This window comes from Pagrus major, chromosome 13, assembly GCF_040436345.1.
Source record: "Pagrus major chromosome 13, Pma_NU_1.0".
NCBI lineage: Eukaryota > Metazoa > Chordata > Actinopteri > Spariformes > Sparidae > Pagrus > Pagrus major.
This window is the reverse complement of record NC_133227.1, coordinates 8,491,837-8,515,566: the sequence shown is the minus strand read 5'-3', so window position 1 is coordinate 8,515,566 and position 23,730 is coordinate 8,491,837.

Sequence of the window (23,730 nt, the reverse complement as noted above, 5' to 3'; positions counted from 1 at the left end):
TAACATGTTGCCTATGTGAGATTTCACAGAGTCAAACCCTCAGGCCTGCTAAGTTCAATCCTCATGAAAGGCCACACACACACACCACGCACTTTTCTATGGAGATATTTACAAAACCTTTCTTACGTAATGAAGAAAGACCTTAATGAAATCGTGGTGATGCAAGCATTGTGTAATTGATATACAGTGTCTTGATGCTAAAAGTATACATATATCTTTACAAACTGCACGCCCTTTTGCTTCCGTTGCCAGCTGTACAATGTACGCCCATTGTTCTAGCAGTGCTATTTCATCCCCAACTTAGTTAAGATACTTCACTTTTCACAGTTCACTTTGTATATATTGCTAGTAGTTTTTTTTATTGCTAACATTTTTGTCCCTGTGGAAAGATAAATAACCATTAGCCATGTTAGCTAGCCACACGCTAGCATTAGGTTGCCATGGCTCATTTTCACACTTGGTGCTAGGAACAGCTGCCAAACAAGAAAGTGAAAGCAAGCGGTAAAGCTCTGACCTCATTGCTGGACAAGGGATTTAAATCACAATTCAGAGAGAGGGGTGACCAGCTCTACTTTGATGTATTTGCTTTTGAGGAAGCCAGCTAGGTTAACTTCCCTAGTTAAAAACACCTATGATATGAGCAAAAATGCTAAAAACCCTTTACACAAAAATGAACGGTAAATTATTAACAATGTATTCAATGCAAACTGTGAAAAGAGAACTGAGATAACTATAGATGAACACTGTAGAGTTTGCACCCCAAGCAAAACGATGTGCAGTTTGTGGAGCATATAAACATGTTGTATACCTTTATAACAAACTATATTGCTTGCTGCTTCATGTGTCATCTGTATCAGCAGGTAAATTGGTTTGATTTGGGTGAAAACATCCTGCGTATCATCAAACCTTCAAAATCATTGACGGAAACAGATTATTTAACACAGAAAGTAATATATGTTTTTTCTGGTAGACAAGGCAAAGGCTTGTAAATCATCACAAATAATAGTACAGATTCAACAAATATAAAACGAAGGAGACAAACCATGAGATTCTCATTTTATCCAAAGTTTTTCAAATGGCATCCTGGAAGCTATTACCATATTTTCCATTCTTTAATACAGATGTATATAATTTGTGCACTGAGATAGACTGCAACCCTTTCCAGATATACACAGCCTCTAACCAAATGCATGCTGGAATAGGCTTGTGCCCTTGTGTGACCCTGAACAGGATAAGCAGGTACAAAAATAGACGGTATATATTTTTGGCCGAATTGTAGTCCACAGAAGAAAAAAAAACAAACTGAAAATGACCCTAACCGTACAATCTTTCACAACACTAAGGTGTGTGAAAGAGTGGACGTGTGCCATTAACGTGGTTCAGGATACTTAGCCTATAGTTCAGTATATCCCTTCATGTAACATCAAACATGAGGTAGAGGTGGTTTAACTATCTACAGACATACAAGCAAAAAAAGAAAATTACAAATAACTTTTTATGCTAATGAATCATATTTCATAAAATTAACTTTTGCATATTTACAGTCCTACTCCCACATATTCAGAGTTTTTACTGTTAAATTTGAATCTTTTATTTCTTTTTTTTTTGGCATTTCATTTTACATAAATAATTTTGCCTGTTGATTCAACTAAAGGTTAAAAAAAAAAAAACAGGCAGGTCATTTATGGAGATTTATTCTGCTCAGTAACCAGAGGTGAAGGATAAGTAGAGGAGAAGGTATTATTCATTGAGGCTGGCTGCCTGGCTGCTTTACATTGCAAAATTCATTACTGAGCTAGAGTGGAAATATATAAACAAAAGATTAATAGGAGTTCTAAGTGTCTTCTATTATCCCCTGTGGAGACTTACTGTATATTGTGTTTTAGCTTTAATCACTGAAGCCTCACGTCTTGCCCTAAAGGACAGACAGCAATTTTCCAGGTGCTTTCAGCATGGTAACCAGTTTATATTTGCAAATTAATTTCATTCAGCCATAAAAACATCTTTGATCTGTGAAATTTCCTCCCTTTATGATTTTTATCCTTTAATAATGCACCACTATGCACATATTCTTTGAAAAAAGAGAAAGTAATTGCTGTTTTATTCCAAGAGATTAATTTAAAGCACTTTGTTACTTAGAACTAAGGACGTAAGTACAACAACATTTAGAACACTATATGCAGGATATTGGATGTATTCAAAGTCACCCCGCTCTAACAGATACAACAATAAATAGGGGAATCCGGGAGTTTATTGCCGCCATTGCAAAGACAACCTTATCGCTTCCCGTTTTCCTCAGAGCCAAACAACTTCCAACAACGCAAGAACACACTGCTTTTGTTGTTGTAGATAGGGCTGTCCTTTAAATCAAGCCTTCATTTTCCTGGAAGATTTCGTACCCGGTGGCAGACAGATTTGAATGCTGAAAGCCAGGTTTCTAAACACAGATGGCGTCATTATTGTATAGCCGTTTCACATTGAGCAATCAACATTTACTTCATAATGTTAATAGGCAAAAAAAGGTTGTCTACTCCGGGTGTACAGCAAAAAAGTTAAGCGCTGCACGGATGACATATTTTTTGGCAAACCTGGAAGTTAGTGTCACCCTGGTTCCCTCGACAAAAAGCCTTATGGGATTTTTGAATTGGATTTTGGATTATTGCAGAAAATCTGTGGCAAAAACAAGTTTGATGATACTTACAGGTCTTGTTCAGCGAGATAATCTTCACAGATGACCTACACTTTAATGATTTGAATGAATAAATCATGAATGATTGAATCATTTGAAGCATAAATGCAAGTGCCAGAGGGTAAAAGCTGATGTTAGGCTAAAAAAAAAAAAGACATCACCGTCCCATGACTACAGCATCACCATCACTAAGCGTCTTACTACACTCTAGTTTTATAACTCTACAAGTTATAAAGCTAGAGAATAGTTTGCGACCAAAGTTCGCCTGTAAAGACGGACTAGTGAGGAGATGAGTCTTTTTCTTTGCCTTTGTGACGTTTAATGACCTGACAAGTTTATAATTAAAATGTAAGGTATTAACTAATGTCTTATAAAAATATTTTAAGCTTGTGTCAACAGCAAAAACCCAAGAAAAAAATCATGTTTTTTTTGCATTAAAATAAGACCGTTTCTCTGATGAGGACGGGCCGACAAGGCAACAACTTCCAAACATGGAGCAGTTCAAGATGCTTTACATAAGACACAGAACTGCACTCAAACATCATTTAAAAGGAAGAACATAAAATATGATGACAAATTACGTACCTTGTTCAGGATTAATTGATACTATGTTTATTAGGTTCACATTTTTCAAATGCAAGCTTCTGAAGAGAAGCATTCTTATTGCAGTGGTTAGAAAATGCCTGAGATCCTCAAATTGCCTCAGAAACTCATGCATAGCTGTCACGTACTGGCAGCATCATACCTTAATCCAGATTAAGCTTTGAAGCAAGGTTACTCAGTGATTAATCTTAAAAGCTGTACATCATTTGGTATGTATCCATCAGAATTTAACTGTGACTTCCAGTTCCCAAACTGCTGATTTTTTTTCTGTGTAATGAAAGGGAAGACTGCATTAGACAAGAATCTGACTCATTAATGATACATCATTATTATCTGCACCACTGTCTCGCTTTTCCTTTTTATCTTTCTTGGCCGTTCTGTCAAGACTTTTATTCTAGAAACAACCATCAAAGTTTTTACACTCACAAAAGCAGAATATTGGTCGAACCTGTGAGACATGAATAACTTTTCTTTTACAAAACACTCCGACCGCTCATATGACAAGATCTATTACGGCCAAAAGGCATGAAGGTCAAAGAAAGTGTTAAGTATCGATGTTCAAACTATCAAGCCACTTTATTTATTTGAAAGGTATTTCTCTAACCTCAGATTTGTTTGTGATTTCTGGCTGAACAAACAGTCTCTTATTTCTTTGGACCAGCCTGCTGTTACTACTTCCTCGGGTTCTGGAGGTTATTTCTCAGAAAATATTACACTACAGCGCTGCACTTAGAGTTTGGACTTTTGATTTATTTGTATACAAGTGGAACATTGTGTTGGGAGGTTGCCTAAAATGTGAGATTTCATTATCTTGGGATCACGACTTCCCAAAGCGAAATCGAAATCTGGCTATCTGTTGGTAGAATATAGACCAAAGTTGGTGAGGTTTTTAAATGAAACATCTGAAGTTCTGAATCAACTTCTGGGAATAAAAGCAGGATTTATGAGACGGGGGACCCCAGACCAACACTCATGCCCATAAAGCACTCCTATAATCACTCTCTACTTTTCCCTTTTTATTCTAAATTTGTTTTGTTGTACTCATCTGGCCCGCTCAGAGGAGGATTAAGGTAGTCATGGGCCCCTAGGCTATTTTTTATGTGGGCCCCCCCTTATGCATCATGCTCTCCCAGAAAAAATTTAATTTTGCACCATGTGTAACAGTGCAGGAGAATATTTGGCAAACATGATCCACACACACTCCAGTTAGCACACAGGTAGGTCAAATCAAATCGATGAGCTTGATTGGATGAGGTGACCCATGTCTGCCCAATCAGTGCTGTTTTGTTTGTTTACTACCCCATGGACCAATAGAGGTCAATGAATTTTTCCATTATTGTACAAGTACCATAATTATACAAGTGTATTTAAATTTCTAAAAAATAATCTGACCAATTCAAGGACCCTCCACAGGGGTGGAGCAGCAATTTTAAATGTGGGGGGGTTCTGGGGTAGCACATGAGCACCGCAACCACCTTTGGCCCCTGTTTCAGTCTCCAAAACTAATGCGATGCATTTCTAGATTTTCTTCACTAGGATATGCCAATAATATTGCATTCAAAATGTACATTATAGCACAACGCTCTTTAACCTGAGATATTATATATTCACAAGCAATCACATACCATGGTATTAAGAAATTAATGTATATGTCTTATTAAAGAACAAGTGTGAGTGAGTGAAATTGGCAAGAACACTGTGTTCCTCCCTCTTCTCTTGTGTTATCTCCCTCTCCTTCTCTCATGTTCTCCCCTTCTCCTTCTTTTGTGTTCTCCCTCTCTTCTCTCCAACTTCTCTCCTGTTCTCTCCCTCATCTTCTCCATGCTCTCCTTTGTCCTGACTCCTGAACTTCCCTTCCTCAGAAACATCCTACATAAAGAACTCAATGTTAATATTCCTGAACATGGAAGTGTTGAAATATTTTATGTAAACTTAGAACAAACAGCCTTGATTTTGATTAGGAAACATTCAATTCTTTTGTTGTTCTTTTATCTGCTTTTTATTAATTATTTTACATATATTTTGTTGTTCTAATCTGTTTTAACTAATCTTTCATCCTAGCCTTTATTGTACTCTATATTATTTTATTCCTCTTATTATTTAAGATTTTAATAGTTTTATTGCATTTCATTGTCTTCATTTCTATTCTTTTCTAGTTTCTGAGAGCAGTAACAGGGATGAGTTGATGTAGGAGATTTTCTTCATTGAAAAGAAGGTTTTAAGCTCCAACAAATAGCTTAAAGTTACGTAAATGAACACCTACATGGCATCAATGCAAGAATATGAATGTACTACCATAAAATTGAACTAGTGCATTTATGGATTGAAAGCTAGCTTTCTGTTTCCCTCCTGTCACATAACTCCAATTAAATGACAACTTGACTTGAAAAAGAAGTCAATCTTCTGCTGCCTCTTCCTGTTTGGCATTCCTAACAAAAAGAATAATGATAATGTTGAATAATATCAAAATCAGTGGCTGTCTCTAGAAAACTATCTGTCAGTTACCATTAACTTTACCTGGCTTGCATTAACTTTGTTTGCCACCTGGCTTGCTTAATATTAGCGGACATGCCACAAAGCAAGACACAGTTTAGTTATTTACAGACACAATTCTACATTATTAACTAGTTAAATAACCGTTTCATACCTCTGCTCTGTTCGCTGTCTGCGGCAGCGAGTGACGGCAGCTCAGTGTTAGCATGTACGTGTTTACTTTCCCGGGGGGCCGGGACTAGTGGGTTTGGTCAAATGGCTGTGATTGGCTTGATGGCTGTCAATCAATCTAACTTGGCCAATGGGTTTTCATGTATGGGGGACTGAGGTGCGCTCCATTTTAGTACGCTGGTACACCGCGAGGGCGGGCAAGCGGTTTAATACCTTAGGCTTAGGAGAAAGTCGGGGGGATGAAATCACCTTGTTTTAAAAGTCCCCCACGGCTGTGACGCCACGGCCCCTCCACACGTGGGGCCCCTAGGCTGCAGCCTAGGGAAGCCTGTGCATTAATCCGCGTCTGCTCCCGCTCACTTTGCCGTTTTGGTACAATGGTCGTTTACGTTTTCTTTATATACATTTTGTATTTAAAGTTTTTGCAAAAATGTAGCTTGATATCAGTGAAGAGATTAGTCAATGCACATGCAGATTACAAATGGGGTAAATCAGTTTCATCTGGTGCGCCCATGTTCAAAAAATGTGCAGCCAAAGTGCCCTTGTGGACCCCTATGGTAGATAAAACGTGATATAAAGTGCACTCAATCCAGTGGCCTGATGTGCAACAAAACGTGATGAAGTGCACTCTAGGGTGCCCTTCCAGTCGAGCTAAGGCGATGCAGCGTATGCGGGTGGTGCGTTTTTATCACCTTTTATTTCAGTCCACCAGTGCTGATGGGGATTGGTGTATTGAAGTAACATTATGCAGGGTTTGAAATGATTGGCTACTGTTTGAACGAGTGCTCAGGATCTTTTGTAATGATTTAGTACTTGTTGATATTGTTTCCCGATACTTATGCTGATAATAATTCTTCAGATGATAGACTTCATTGCTGAATCATTTTGCTTGTCCGGATGTTAATAATGATTATTACTTTTATTATTATACCTATACTGTTGAGGTAGTTATGAAAGAGCTGGCAACACTGAAGCGTGGAGCTCTCACTGAGCATGAGACCCTCTGCTCATGCTGCCTGAAATGTACAGATGTGTGTTTACAACTCACACTTCACACTTTTGTTCTGCGTGCTTGAATGTGTCCTACATATAGTGTGTGTGTGTGTGTGTGTGTGTGCGCGCAATACAAAGAATGGCTCTTATAGCATGAATCAGAATTAGCGCTCGAGCTGCCTGTGACCGACATATAATAGCCGCAGGGGGAAATTCATACACGTATGAATGCATGACATAATCAAGCTTATATAAACATACGAAAAGACAAAGAGACAAAACGGGGACACATATACGCATCTTTGAATGGTGTCATTGTCATCTTCAAAGAGACAATACATTTTCCCACTGTTCAATTAAATGCAACCTTTTCTTTTAGAACACTACTATAAAATAGATTATATATATATATATATATATATATATATATATATATATATATATATATATATATATATATATATATATATATATATATATATATATATATAAAATGACCCTCTTTTTAAGATACAGTAATTCTAATTAAAAACCAGAATCAATTACCTGCTGACCTAAATTCTCTTTTTGTCCGTCCAAGCTTTGGTGAAAGAGACAGACGTGACAAAAAAGACATCAACAACAGTGGCCAGATTGAATATTCATATTCTCTGGAGGATAAATCCTAATGCTTTTGGCTGACACCGTTATCCTATTTACACCTGGAATTAAAATGGGATCTTTATCCAGCTACGTTAATCAATGCAATTGTATCTCTGTACTCGAGAGCAAAGCCTGCACCTCAGTAATTTGAGATGGCAGATAATCAGCCCCAGACTCCCTTAACAAAATATTACTTTTGTGAGTTGTTGCATCAGGGGAAACTTCATATACTGTACGTCATGAATTGCTATCTACAACAAATTCTTAACTTTTTTGTCCCATGCGGAAGTGGAAAGCGTTTCCATTGTTCCCAAGTGGTAAATTTGTCTGCACTACTTTCTCAAAGACAACTATATAATTTCAGGTTTCCTCAGATGTGAAAGCAGATAGAAACGGTGCCAGGCTGCCAGCATTTAACATTTTTTTGAGCATCACAACCCACGCGATATGACTCATTTCATTATCATAATTAGAGACATTAAGTCGAATAACATCTTACATAACACAATATTTGGAAAGTCTAGAAGAGCCCCGCAATTAAATCATTTTATTCCCAATCAAGTTAGCCAAGCGCTAAACCAGAGGTAAGCTGGCTGGATCGACAGATGCGTCTAGTTTTGTTGGCTTCATGCACCACTGAGTAGCTTTCATAGGAATGAACAGGACTCAGAATTTATTTCTTTATAGGGAACTAATGTAAATGACAATGGTGTCTTTACTCTATAGCCATTAAAATCCGTCTACACCTACCTAAGATCCCACAGTGCAATGCAGACTAACTCCAGATGTGGTCAGGACATCTGGATAACGTGTCCGAACACAGATCACATTTTAAAACCAGCTAAAAATGGGGTGGTGACTTTTTGTTGTGGCAACATCTGGACAGAATTTCCACTTGTTGAGAAGAAATACCAAATTATACTGGGAATAAAACTTGAATTCTGGAAGCTCAGTAATCAAATGGTTCATTTTGTGCCCATGATATTGAAAACCTAATCCCCAGATGAAATTTCCTCTGGACACACAGCGGGCTCAGGCAATGAATCCTCAAGTAATTCTTTCTTCTATTGCTCCAGGTATAATCACAACTCAACCACATTCTTCTTTGTAAAACAGCCTTATATTCCCTGAAAAGACAGGTATTTGAACGTGCAATTAGGGAGAGCAAAAGCAGCTTCTTATACCTCACCCCTGGCTGCCTCTGTGAGCTTCTGTTTTTCACTCCCTGCATTAAATTCTCTGCTCCACTACATGTAATAATGGCTGAAGAACTGCAGGAAACTATTTCACTGCAAAATTGGAAATCAATGCATACCCCACAGTAGAGTACAGTTTATACATGCATGCATTGTCAATACTGTGAGCGCTCCATGACGGTCTGATGACATAATAAATGATGACCCTGCAGCAGCTGGGGGTACGTCAGATTATCTCGTTTTAGGGGTTTCTTAGCCATACCTGATCAGGGTATTTTCGGAGAGAACCACAAGAGACTACAGTAATGCACACGGATAAGCATACTGTATGTAACTAAATTTAAAGTGGCAAGTATTGAAAATGTCATCTGTTTAAACCAAAGCCTGTAATTAAGAACACTGATTAAATTCTGGCCATCTCCTAACGACCACATACTGCATTTCAAGCGTTAGCCAGTTTAACTGTGGAATCTAATTAGAATGAATGACTTGTGGATCAAGTCCAACTCAGTCTGCCATGCTGCATTCACAATAATGGAAATGGAGGATGAGGAGATTGGGCGGATCAAGTGAAGTGGGAGAGAGAAGGGCCTTTGAACAAGTAAAATAGATGCGTGTGTTGAACCATATCAAAGCTCTTGGTTTTATGTGTCTGTCTGGCTCTCTTGTATTTTACTCACTACACTCTGGTATAATATTCCGCCACTGTTTCCTCACCTCAGTCAGTCCGACAGTTAAGCAATTCAGTGTAAAATTATACATAACAGCGACATCTGAAGCAAATAACTCTATTAGAAGTTTCTTGATGTAAAAGTATTTTGTTGCATCTGAGTTGGAGGATAGACAGAAAGATCTAAGAAAGCAATTTAAGACGGAGGATTGCGGGGGGCGGGGGGCTGAGTGACAAAAACAACATTTCATCTGATAAACAGACAGTAGGGAGAACATATTCATGTGGGGGCATTATAAGTCAGCCTCTGATCTAAGCGAGGGTCACTGTGACACTGAACATCTCACCTCTGCTAATGCGCAGAGACTCCTAGTGGATTTATAACTGCATAAAACAGGGGGAAACTGGCCCGTCTCCAAACTGCTTATCATTCCGTTACAAACAAGAAAGTTACAGACTGCAATCGATGAGGACATTATCATTTTTATTGCTCATGCCAGAGTACAGCTTCTCCCCACTGGATTCAGTCTTTGTCTTTGCTTTCCTTTCCTAAAATCTTGGTTTCTCACTGTTTGATCTCCTTAACTGAATTGATGTTGCATAATCTGAATGGTTTTTGTATGAATCGCTTGAGTGAAGCACCGACCCGTTGCGGCAGTGCATTCTGTTTATCTACAAAGCACTTCCTGGCAAACAACCTGGGTATCTTTCATGTCTTCTTAACTATGAATCTAGTTCACACTGCACCAGGTCCTCAGACTATTTGGTCCTTGAAAATCACCGTGTCAATACTGAGATTGAGAAAGTGGGCTCTAAAATACTGCGCTCCACACAAGCTGAACAAGCCACAGACACTCTTAAAATTAGACAAGTGTGTCCCTTTTAATCAATTCACGTCTCTTTTGAGCATTGTGAATGCATGCGTTTTTTCATTGAATGCATGTTGTTGTCCTTTGTCTGTTTGTTGTGTAACTTGTTGATGAAAACACTCAACAACAGCAGAGAAATAAAGAGGGGGGGACACGGGCAAGGGACATAACCTCCAGTCACTTCATCAAGTGTGTCAAATCTGCCAACATTTAGCAGCAGGTTGAAGACTGTGTTTCAACTGATTTCTGTATGCTACCTCTTTGTTGCCAGTGGGGAATTACCCAGACTCCTATAATAATATATACAATTTTGTGAACTGTTGAGTTATGAGAAACTCTATAAACTTTGTGATTTCCCAGACTCCCTTATTAAATTGCTCAATTTTGTAAGTTGTTGACAACTTTAGAAACTTTTTGAAAAGTGACTATGAAAAAATTGGTAATTGTTTGGGCTGTCTTGTAAATTCGGCAAATGTTAAACATGAGGCTGTTTCTTTCTTCTTCTTCCCAGCAATGTATGTGTTTATTTGAATATAGAGCGGGGAAGTAAGTTCCAATCACAAGTGGTCACTTGCACGTCAAGACGAACTTAGACTGACTTAGAGCTACCCACTTGTGATCATCTCACCAAAGACAAATGTTAATTTAAGTGAACACAGTGTAATAGTTTATAACAATGCAGCACAGTGAGGACGCAGACATTTCATAGAGAAGACGAGTGTACAGTATACAACGTGGATCCGTTAACAGAGACTCGTCTGCAGTGTAGTTCACACACTTGACCAATAAACAACACATCTGTTCATATTCTCTTTCTCGCTTGTCCACATGAGCGCCATCTCGCCCTGCTGCAAGTCTGCATCACACTTTATTTTGGTCTTTATAATGTCTTGTTTGAAGGGATGCTGCAGCACCCTCGGCACCCTTTCTTAGCACGTCCATGGCAAACATCCACAGCTTGTGCCGTCTATGCTCAAGGCACGAAACAGCAACTGTGATGTGTTTTTGCACATTACAAAAGACCAGATGCTGTCAGTGTAAGAGGAACTGCAGAGCAGGAAGTGGGCTATACTGCTGACCACAGCTTGGCAGAGGTGTTCCTCACTATCAACCTCTGTTTGATGCTACCCCTCAGCTGCAGTAATTGGCAGCTGTCACATTTAAAGTCTGTGTCTTCCTGGAAACCCCCTGAATGAATCCGATGTGTCTCGCTGCAGACACAGCCTTCTCAAGTGTCAACCAGAGTTCATGAATTTCAGTATTTATGCTCTGAAAAGAATGTGAACATAAATAAAATGTAGTAAAAGCTTGTGTGTTTCAACATAAAAGTGACAGAGAGGGAGAAAGCCAGTGGAAAGCCAAGTCATACGAGGTGAGGGTATAATCAAATCTTGAGTACATGACGTAAACTGAGCTGAAAAAGGGCTTTCTGTTCAAGAACAAACTTGAGCAGCAACACTAACAGTCTCAGAGGAACTACAGAGAGAAACAGAGCTGAGAGAGGCAGATCAACAATCAGCCCAGCTACAGAGTTCATTAAGACTTGTTCTGTTGCACGCAGTAGGCCCAGCACTTCATTGAGGGGGACAGCTAGTTCATGCCCTTGTGGAATAGCATCACTGAGTGCATACGGGACTGCAGTGCAACAGCAAGCTTCTGTCACAATTAGACATGTCACATGATGCTTCCAGGGACTACAAAACCAAAACACTATTGCACATTACAGAGTCTCAGCAGAGGTTGGAGGTTAGTAATGTAAAAGAAGCTTCTCCGTGGATCCACATGAGGCTGCGTATTCTATTGTGTCAGCCTGAATGCAGGACGACAGGATGTGAATATATTTAGGAATCAACCCAGTCTCATGGACATTGTTTATTTTATTTTTTTATTTTATAATTTTTTATTTATGCAGCTAGTTTGCCTTGCCACAAAGTTTCAAGCAACATAACTGCTAGGATTATGTTCCGTAGTATTGTTTTTATGAATGGAGGTCGTAGGTGGCCTTTATAAAAAATGTTTCCTCAAACATAATTCAGGTGGCATCATGCTTCTGCCATTGGAAAACAAGAAGCAGACAGTGTTGTTGGGAATATATTTAGAAGTTGTCATTTTTTTCCTACCTTGAGCAGTGTTTGTTTTGGTTATTTCTTACTTTTGTGCTGTAAAAACAGTTGTAGGGGTTGCCTTTGAGCTCCTTGCAAGAGTAACCTGCTTGAAACTGTCTGATCTTCTTAACATTTGTTGTTTTATGTTTTGTTGCTAAAATTAAAACAACCGGTCTTGGAAAATATTTGCATCACTGCAAAAGGTTGCTTGTCAGGAAAACATATCCATTGTTTACACATATCAATGCGGTTGTTTTTGTAGTGAGGACGGTCACATAAAATTGCATCACTTGTCTGAATCATTTGTTAAAGGTTTCATGTACACCATAAACATCCCTTTGCTTTGAACATGAAGGGATTACTCAACTGGGCCTACTGGGCACAGGCCAAGGGGCAAGTCAGTCATACATCTACTAAAGGGCTGTTGAGACCTGGTATCAACATCCGTCCTGAGTGATCAGATAAAGTAGATAGCTCTAAGTACAGGTGTGAAGACGCACAGAGGACCTATTTGAGATCCGATCAGTCAGACCACATTCAGAAGTGACCACATTCTTTGAGCGGTGTGTACACACCTGTATCATGTCCTGATTTCCAGTTGGTTCATTGTAATGTTAACTTCCTGTTTGGGCTCCCTTAACCTGCCAATGTTAGCAGCAGATGATTGTAAACATGCCGTCTGTTTCAAGTAAGCATTAAACTAGTAAATGCAATATCTCCAGACTCCCTTAAAAATTGATTGATTTTAAGAGTTGTTGAGTGAGGAGAAACTTCACAAACTTGGCGAAAAAGCTATGGCAAATTTTAAATAATTCATGCCTCCTTGTAAATTCGGCACTCAATGCAATACATTAAGTTGTTTCTTTCCTTGTAAAAAGTGTCAGTTTATTGCATCTGTACCAGCCTTGGGCTTCTGTGTCTGAAGTGCGTCATACCTGTCAACATTTAGCAACTGTTTGAACACACTAGCTGTGTCCCAATCTAGGGGCTGCACATCAACCGTTGTTAAATGGGACGGTCTAGCCTTTGGAGTATTTCCTGGTTGCGTCTTGGGACAGCCTTCACGTGGCGTTGTGACATAATTGGCCTTCAAATGCGTCCTTCGAAGGATGCAGCCCCTGAATTAGGACACAGCTAATGTTCCAACTCATTTCATCATTAACACATTCTTAACCATCTAGCAAACGTTAAAAAGTCAAAAAGATATTTCTTTCTTTGAGTAAAAAAGAAACATTGTGTCATTTTGTCCTAATTAGATACATGTTTATTGCATAGAGCGGTGAAGTGTGATCCAGCCACAAGTGGTCACTTGAGACGCATGTCGTGATGCATGTTAATGACCACAAACAGACAGAAACCTGCAGAGACACAAAGGTACCTCAAAGAGAGACAAAACAACTACAAAGAGACAATGTCTCTTTCAATTTGAGTGTGCGCCAATTAAGAATGAATGGGGATGCCTTGTACATGTCTGTGTGCAGGGGCCTGTTGTCTTATAATCTGCCCATGGCTTGGACAGTCGTCTTGTTCTGTAATTATAAGACCCCAGAGCATTAGGGAGTGAAAGCAACCTTGAAACATCCCCTCATATCTTTTCTAACCAAGGCGGGCGAGCGCGAGCGCGAGAGAGAGAGAGAGAGAGAGAGAGAGAGAGAGAGAGAGAGAGAGAGAGAGAGAGAGAGAGAGAGAGAAGAGGTCTGGTGATTTTAAATCACTCTCTTTTTTTAAACACATTTTTTTCTTTCATATGTGTTAGTACGTTATTCTGTTGTCCATATGCTACGTTGGCATGGAGCCTACAGTTCAAACGGCGCAGCCAGCCCACCAGCTGGGAGTCGGGATGCACATACCATGACCATGCCATTTCTCAGTGTGTGGATACTGGAACTGCTGCTGCTGCTGCTGCTGCTGTGCTTTACAAGCTAACTAACTGGCTGTTTGCCTGAGCAAGAACAGTGGTAGTTGCATAAGCAGGCTTGATGTAGGTAGAGGAGTCAGACACAGATCCTGCTTTGTAACACTGAGGTGTCTAATGTGTAATCATCTTTGACGTCCCATTTGCTGTCTCTAGCGGCTTTTCAAAGATGAAGAGAGCACTCCTATTTAACTTCTAGTTTCCTGTGATATTGTGTAGGTCTGTATGCAGAGGGTTATATAATTGTCAACACACAACGTACACTCTGTTGTGTTTGTGTTAATTGGTGTGCACCATTCCTGATATCACAAACGACAAGGAAGAGAAGCAAATAATACTGTTACAGAAATGTGCATCATTATTGTCTCTGTGTAGGTGACTGTGGCGGTTTCAGTTATTACAAACTTGTTGAAACTTAGAGAATGTAATAAAATATATCAGGAACACATCAAGGTTACTGTGCAAATAGCTTATTTTTCCACTCCTTTAAAATCTTCCTCTCAGCCTTAAAAGACAGTGCTGGTGGTTTCTGCCCATTAAAACTGTGCACGTCTTACTTTACTGCTAGCTATTTTCCAAAATGTACTTTAAAATTTTTTGATTGATTTCCTTCTTTCTCTGTGCCCAGAGAGAAAATCCAGCCACCGACCCTTCCATGGTGGAGATTGTCCTCTTACAGAGTGGTTAGCGGTCTGTGAGTACACAAACCATGAAAAGTAGCAATTACCAAAGTTGAGAGAAATTATGCTGTCAGAGTCTGCTAGCATAAAGACATAAATCCTCTCTGCCTTGCTCACTCTTTCCGGTCAAAACACAGTAAACTGAAATTGTGTAATGCTTAGGCAAATTTGAAGACTTCTGCCTCGAAGCTCAACCATGATGTGGCGTGCATGCAGGAGGAGAACATCCTCTCTGGTAAACAAAAAGCCACAAGGCCTTCGATGTCATTTTAGCACCATCTTGGTCCTGATGAAGGCAGGGTTCTTGGCAGTGCACTACGCGGGCTCAGGGATGGAGGTGGATTGAAGCCATCATGTACACTCACCTTTAATGTCTCTTTCCTCACGGACAGAAGGGCTTTTGTGGGTCCCTTTACCAGCCACCTGAGAACAAAATGGGTCCCTCTTTGAGAACACTTAAACAGAGGTGCAGTGGGCAAAGCAATACCAGGAGTGAAATATTAGTAGCCATCCGTGACTCTTTGATACTAAAGATCAAGAGCTGAACACTGCGAATACAGAGAGCGTATAATGAAAGAGGGGAGAATTCAAACTCAGAGATACTATGTGTCAGATGTGTGCACATTATTCAGCATTCTACATTTTAGCCACGAGCTACAACGGCGTCATGTCCCCACCACTTTTTTAAACGCCTCAACAGATGGATTGCCAATTTGCTACCGACATTCATGTCCTCCACACGATGAATTGTTGCCTAATAACTTCGTCGATCCCTTAACCTTTCCATCATCAAGTCAAGATTGTAATTTGTAGGTATTCTGGTCATTTGGGTTATCACCTAATTATTCCCACCAACCTTCCTTTGTGTTAAATGCTATATAGTAGGGCTGTCAATCCATTCAAATATTTAATCTTGATTAAATCGATGATTGTCCATAGTTAAATGCAATTAATCGCAAATTAATTGCACATTTTTTATCTGTTCTAAATGTACCTTAAAGGGATATTTTTCACGTTTTTGATACTCTTATCAACATGGGAGTGGACAAATATGCTTGCTTTATGCAAATGTATCTTTATTATTATTGCAACAATCCAAAACAATTACAAATACTGTCCAGAATAACCTCAAAGGTACTGCATGCTCAAAATATATGCTTATAGCATAACATGGCAAACTCAAGCCCGTCAAGCAACAAGAGATGGGCACATTGACCTGAATGTAACGCTCCATAGTAATACCAACACAATGTACAGCACTGTTAATTGGCCCGCAAGCTGTAGCCACCCATTTAGCTATCGCTGTTGAAAGTTTGTCTCATGTAGAGTTGTTCAGGCATCTCTGTTGCAAACTATCCACCATGTCTGCCTTTGGTGAGGGGGAGGAGGCCTCTCTGCATCACCCCTTTATCCATTTCTGCTTAAGGAGGTTAATTTCTGCTGCCATCCACAACGTTACTGCTGCATCGCGACCTAATTTCCCAAACTACATGTCATAACGTGCGTGCATTAATCGCGCGTCAAAAGAATTAAAGGGTTAACGCATTATTATTGCGTTAACTTTGACAGCCCTACTATATAGCAAATGTTATCATGCTAGCATGCTAAATTAAAATGATGAACATGGTAAAAATCTGCTAAACGTTGACAGGTTAGTATTGTGATTGAGAGCATGTTAGTCCCCCAACACTAGCATTTAGCATCAACTCTTCATCTTACCTAATGAAAAAAAGACAACTCATTAAACAAATTTTCCTTTTGGAAATTTTTCATGAATGACTACTTATGTTCCTGTTTTATTATTATTATTTTGTTTTTTTTAACCACAGGTCCAGTTAGAAAGGATAGATTTGCCATTGGGTCTCTAAATTTAATAAGTAATATCTTGATGCAAGAGTAAGAACCATTATCCCGACAGTAACTTTGAGAGAGATGGCGTAAAAATGCATACTCCAAGCAATTTCTTAGTCTTAATGTAAAAAGGATGGTCATTTTCATTTTGAAGAAAAAAAATCTATACTGTTGAGGTAGTGTGATAACATGCATTTACTTTTTCCTCCTTTCTGATTGTTGTCAGCCACCACTTACCAACAACAGTTAAACAGACATCTTGATATTCAATATCAAACTTAATGGAATCTGTTGGCATGAGGAGATGTTAATTGCTGCTCTTAAAACCGTTCATATAAAGAGCGGTTGTGAGGAACGGCGTTACGAGAGTCAATCTGTCAGTCAGAGGCAGCTGAAGTGGAGACAATCATGTCGACTAATAGGAGGGGATGGCTGAAGAAGTGAAAGTGAAATTAGCCGCAAGGATAATGAGTCATGTCTCAATGTGACTCCGTTACGCCATGCCAGCACAGCAGCACCTTATGTCACTCCAAAACACTGCTGCCTAGTTGGCATCTCTCTGCTCACTTCCGTAAGTCGGAGTGGACCTCAGAGTGCTTCGTCTGCAGTTTTTCATATAACAAGGACAGTATGATTTGTCTTTGTGTTCACAACAGCTGACCTTCATTACTGTCAGGAAGTGAAACATTGATTCTGTGCGTTGTTATGCTGAATAAATCATATGATCAATTGTGTATATTTGATGGGTATAATATGCAAAATAACCACATGGAGTAGGAGGCAAGTGGAATATGCTTGACCCACAGCTGCTAACCTAGTGTGTGATCTGAGCATATTGTTTGGGGGGGGGGGGGGATTACCAACTGTATGTCAAAGCCTGAGAACACCTCAGAATCTCCCAGGAGGAGCTGGACATAATGATTTATCTACTTCGGTAAAGTCTAACATGACATGGTTGAGACTGGACAAGGGCCTTATTGGGTGGACTCAATGTGAGGAAAACCAAAACCAACTGTTGCAATTTGTGAAAAGGTGAGGACCCAAATGCAGAAACACATGGGGGGCAGGCAGGATAAGGAACTAAGAGTGAGCTTTGATAAACAAAAAGCTGAGAATCCAAAAATGAAGAACAGCAAATACCAAAAAAACGAAGTAGAACCAAAAGTAAAGTTCAAATCAGGAAAAACACAAAACGAAAAACATACCAAGAGGAGACACGGGAGACACTGGAGGGAACAGGCTCAGGGGAATCACACAGGTGGGTAACACAGGAACGCACTGACAAAGGCATCAGGGAGCACACAGACTAAATACACACAGTGCTGATTGACAAACAAGACACAGGTGAACACAGAAAAAGGGCGGGAAATCACACAATGGGAGGAACTGAAAAGCAACACACGACACATGAGACAATTTCAAAGTAAAACAGGAAATAACAGAATCACAGAAGAAGAATCATGACAACCAACACTGTTTTCTGTGTTTACAGTACTCGCATCACGTCATGTGAAGCGACACAGAAAGAGAGAATTCCATCACAGTTCCATTGTGTTTTCTCACAAAGGACACATTTCTTAACGGCAATTTTACAGAAACATTTGTAAAGAACTGTTGTTGTTTTGGTGTTGGTGTAAAAAGACCCACTTTTCTCCTCTCCTCAGTCATTACAGTACTTTGCTTAAATACATGCTGCTGATAATGCCACAGCACACTGAATACCAACTGGGGCACATCAAGAAACAATCAAATATAAGTAGTGCACACTGGGAGTCAACGTGATTGTACAAATACTGCCTCTAAGATTAGACTGAATTGGACAGGATTGGTATGAAAAAGCTGGAGCTGGAGTTGTTTACTTGTCCCCTGGCCTAAAAAACACGCAAATGCACACAGACATGTACAGTACTGTACACACACACACAAACACACAAACATTTCTGAGTTTAGATTTAATTTCTTTGTCACCATTTCAGACAAATGATGGGTGGGAATGCACCCTCCTCTGCTAATCCTGACCCACAGTGCACACTCTGAGGGTCCCCTGCCACGTTGTCAAATTCTTAAACCTTCTCAAATGTCATTACAGATAACAGACAAAATACCACACCGGAAACTGTCAGAACCAAGCTGTGTGTGTGGGTGTGTGAATGCATAAAGAACCGTGTCTTCACATCAGGAGGCTCCACTGACCTGGAGGCTTTTTCCACGGATTTATCTGCAACTTTGCTGAGGAAAATTCAGCGGAGATTATCATTATTATTATTATTTTTACATCAGTCCACATGTTCCATATTCGAGGTCTGGGGTTTAGCAGACATGTTTCCCTGCAGCAACAGCATGTGCCGACATGAGGCAAAAATGTTTTTGAAGTAGCTCAACCTGCTAGAAACCAATGAAATGAAGTTTCTTACAAGTATATTTCTAAAGTAAACTTGTCCTGACTTTTCCAGAAAAGTTTTACAGCTTGACACACAAGCTGCTAGAGACATCGCAAACATGAAGTGAAATTTGAGTGAAAATGAAGTGAGCTATGTGGTAGTTGTAACGTTACAGACTTCATGAAGAAGTGAGAAACCCCTCCTGATAGTAAATAATTTGGATTGGTGTCAGTTTCTATAGCTTTTTCAGTAGCTCTCGCTACCGGGGACTGGTGCAGTTTTTCGGGCAGAAATGTGACGAAGAGTCGGTAGGACAGACATAAATGCAGTATTTCTTTTCCCCATATAAGATGCTGAAGACACGACCTGCTACGACATTACTTTTGTTTGGTCCTGGAACTTTGCCTTGTGGGTTGGAGTGTGGGACATTTCTCTTTTATTTGATGAGTAAAGGATCTCTTTAGTTGTCAGACTGTGAACGCCATCAGACCGACACACCACTGTCCCACGCTGCCAGCATTTCCTTTCACACAGACGCCGTCTCGCCTCTGTTGCGGCTCTGTTACTACCTCCGGTGGCGGATCAGAGGCTGAACGAAACTGTCCCCCCATTCCGCCTTTATAACTTTCACACAGACGCTGAGGTGGAATATCACATAAAGACTCCCGCCTTAGTCAGGGATGTGTGAATGGGTCTTTTAGCTAACGTTCCAGCAGATAGTGTGAAGAAAAGTTGTTTTTTTCCCTATTAGCTGTGTTCATTCAGTCGGTTTATCTGCAATGAAACAGTCATTCAATTAAGAAATTTGTGCAAGATCGACCAAGACCCACTTCACTGACATACATGACATTACGGCAGTGCGGGGGCACAAACAGCAATTAACTTTTCAGCACTTTATACTTTATGCAGTGTTTGTGTTGTCTGTGCTGTAACAACTTTGACATTCCCATGTCCACTTATTGATTTGTGCTTTATACAAGTGTTTGTGAGCATGCAGTACAAGCCTTCTCCCATGTCTCTCTTTAAGTGTGCTAAACTGTCACATCAGCTGTTGCAGTTGCTCGTGAATTTCAGAGACTTGCCATTCACACATCGGTTTGCTGTGTGCATGTTTTCCTGATGAGATCTGGGAGCATTTAGATTGGAAGTTGAGAATACTGACTGACCTATTTACTTCCGACTTGCAATGGATTGCAGCATCATTCCCAAAAGCCGTTTTGTCATTTTTCTCAGCATCTCATATAGGTACACAGAAGGTACCCTTAAGCCTTTTTTATGACAGCTGTGTACTATTTCAATGTATTATGGTCCTTTTCTTTATAACAAGCATAAAACAATTGCAACCAGTTTGCTGATATCTCAGTAGCTAACTAGCTAACTCACTAACATTACATTGTTTTGCTGATTTATGCATGACAGTCCCACATATTCACATATTTTAGTGTTACCTGGATGGCATATGATGCCGAAAATTTCACTAAAGACTAGCAGTGAAGTTGCTGCACATGGTACCGCTCCTCTTATGTCAGTGCAGACTGGCAGGGTAGGAGCACGGGTTGCTAATACTAGCCTATAAAGCACCACAAACGATAGGGGCTGGTTGGATGATGGCATGAAGTTGTGAACGAACTGCAAATGTCCATTCTTTTCTATCTCCATCAGATAAATGATGAATGGCATCGTGCCAGGGTAACACATGGGAATTCACCACAGCGGAAGACGCCGTGTTGGAAATGTCCGGTCGTAACATAATTGATGACACATGGGGGTCTTGAAGGGTCGTCCCATTGCATAGGGTGAGAGTTCAACCACTTCCCCTTGTAACTCTGCTCTGAGGGGCAAGGGGTTCACTCAAAAACGAGGGGTAGGGGTAAAACTTGGAAATGGGATTGGGCCCAAATGTCAGTGACCTTTTACTAAACCCAGCCAAGTTGTTTTGGTGCCTTAACCTAACCACAGTGCCGTCCATATAAAACGTAACTCTCTGGCAGGTAGGTTTTGGTGTCAGAGGCTAAAGGGTACTATGAGACGCTGAGGGGCATGACAAAGCGACTTGAGTATTTGATCACTTTGAATGAGAATGTGTTGGTTTTACACTCTACCAGCTCCTGACAACAATACCTACGTCGTCAGCTTGCTTGATATGTAACTTTCCTTATCTGATAATTGCGTCTTTTGTCTGTCTGCTGCTTTGTGCTGGGCTTATGGTGTTCCGTGGGTTTAAGAGTTTTGTTGTACGAAACAGCTGCCTGTTGCAGCTGGAAAGAGGGTGGTGGGAGTGGCGTGTTTGAATTATTTAGTAAATTTGATGGCTGTGAAACTGAGACAGTGAGCTAAAAGAGGCTATACAGCTCTCTAGAGTCGCAAATAGATACGCCTTGTGGTTTCAACACCACTGTACGAGCAACTCATTTTACATTACACATTTTCATTTGTTTCCTTGCTAATGAGGATATGTAATTTTGGTAGATAATTCCAACCTGACAAAACCAGCTACTTAAGGGCAGGTGTATTCCTCAGCTCCTCCCGTGGGAGGTCAGAGCAGGTCCAGGTTTAATAATAGTAAATTATGGCTACCAAATTCCATGTGTGGTATAATCATCTCTTTAGACTTGAGGCACATTTCAACCCCAATCAATGGATGACAGAGAGAGACAGCATGAGACTGCTGAAGAGAAAGACATGGAAAAGTACAAGTTGGAGCAAAGGGGCCGAACACGGGATGGAGACGAGTATAGCATAATGGGAACGAGCTAACAGTTGGAGCCCGAGGTTTTCATCTGTTATAGTTCTTCCTCAGTGCACTAAAACAGAAGCCCAAGGGACTTGCATTCAGGCAAGACGCCTTGAGACATCAGAGTTACAGTTCTTTAGTACCACAGCTAAAATTAACAAACTCCAGTACTTCCAGCCCAACAAACTTGCAAAACCTATTTGTGCTGTCAGAGAGATCATGCTTAAATGATGAGATGGGAAAATGTAAGCATGTCTCACCCACCGGAGGGAGTAAGTGGAAATAAAGAGAATTGAGATAAACAAGAGAATTTCACACTTTTCACGTAGAGGAAATCTGACTTGAAGCTATTGTTTTAGTGGCTTCATAAGCTCAACAAACAATTTTAGATGTACCACAAATAAACTCCTCCTCACCACTGGAGGAGAGTGGCTGGATGCCATTTCTTTTGTTGTGCAAAAAAAAAAAAAGAATACAGGGGGGGAAAACATCAGCTTTCAAAATCCTATATTGCCATCACATTCACTTTTATTCACTCTCTGCTTTGTTTGATAGAGATATTTTATTCATATCCAGGGGATAATTGGGGATTATTGGCTCTAAGATGGCATTTTGATGGCTTTTAAAGAACACTGATTTGCTCTGAGACAACCAATTGTTCATTTCTAAGTATAGTTTTATTATGAGCTTTTAGTTGTGTAAGTGTTTTTGTTGTGTAAGCTGTTTAAGCAGCCATTGTTTTAAAGTTGCTAAAGATTTTTACTGCAGTTGTTTTTAGCTTGTCCTCAGCGAATCAAAGGTTTAATGATCCCATTCCGAGGAGGCAGTGGAGCTCGTATGATACGGCCAAATCTGATCAAAACACCCTCCAACAAACGGTATAATGTTCAATATTTTTAGTACTGCTGAAAAGGCTAACTAGATAATCAGAAAAAAAAACAACTGTGAATAAAATAATTGGAATAACATGTCCTATCATTGCATATAATTAGTTCAGTCGTTCAGTTCATACAGTTTGTGTCATTGTGTCATTCTTTTCGCAAGGTGGGTGAGTGAATGAGTAATGAATAAATTGTTACATTTTCTGCTTTTGCTGTCCCACCTTACACCCCCATACACTATTCACCATCTTAAACCATTAATTCTGTGGCTCATTGTGTACAGCCCTGACAAGCTATAAAACTCATTTTTATCCACAACAATGGTTCTCTCAATTTGTCTCCCCCTCCCTCACTCATGCTCCCACTCCTGACAGTCTCCATAATTTCAGACTTTCAGAAAGTTGTTGTTAAAGTTGCTCTGTCATTGCTGTGCTTATTATTTGGACCCTTCCATTCAATCTTCAGAAGAAAAAACTGAACTTTTTTCCCAAATATTTGAGGTAATGAGGAAAACAGAAAACACATGAACGGAACAATTGAGGAGAGGTGAGAGAGGTGGGAAAAAAACTGTGTTATTTTCTGGATGGGTCAACAACTTCTAGGGCGGTAATGGAGGACTGTTGAAGTGATGCCGGTCTTTCTGTCAGACTTTTCATGGTTCCCAAAATGTGATTTTAGTAACCTCCCTGACATTTTCTGTAGCATACTGGTCAAAAGGTAGACTGAGGCATAAAAGCAAAACTTTTTTAACCACACTAGCAACATTCCTGGCCTCCAGGGAATGAAGAGTAATGGCTTTTTAAATTTCCTGATTTAAATCAACATTTAATTTGGCCTACACTTTTATATATGACAAA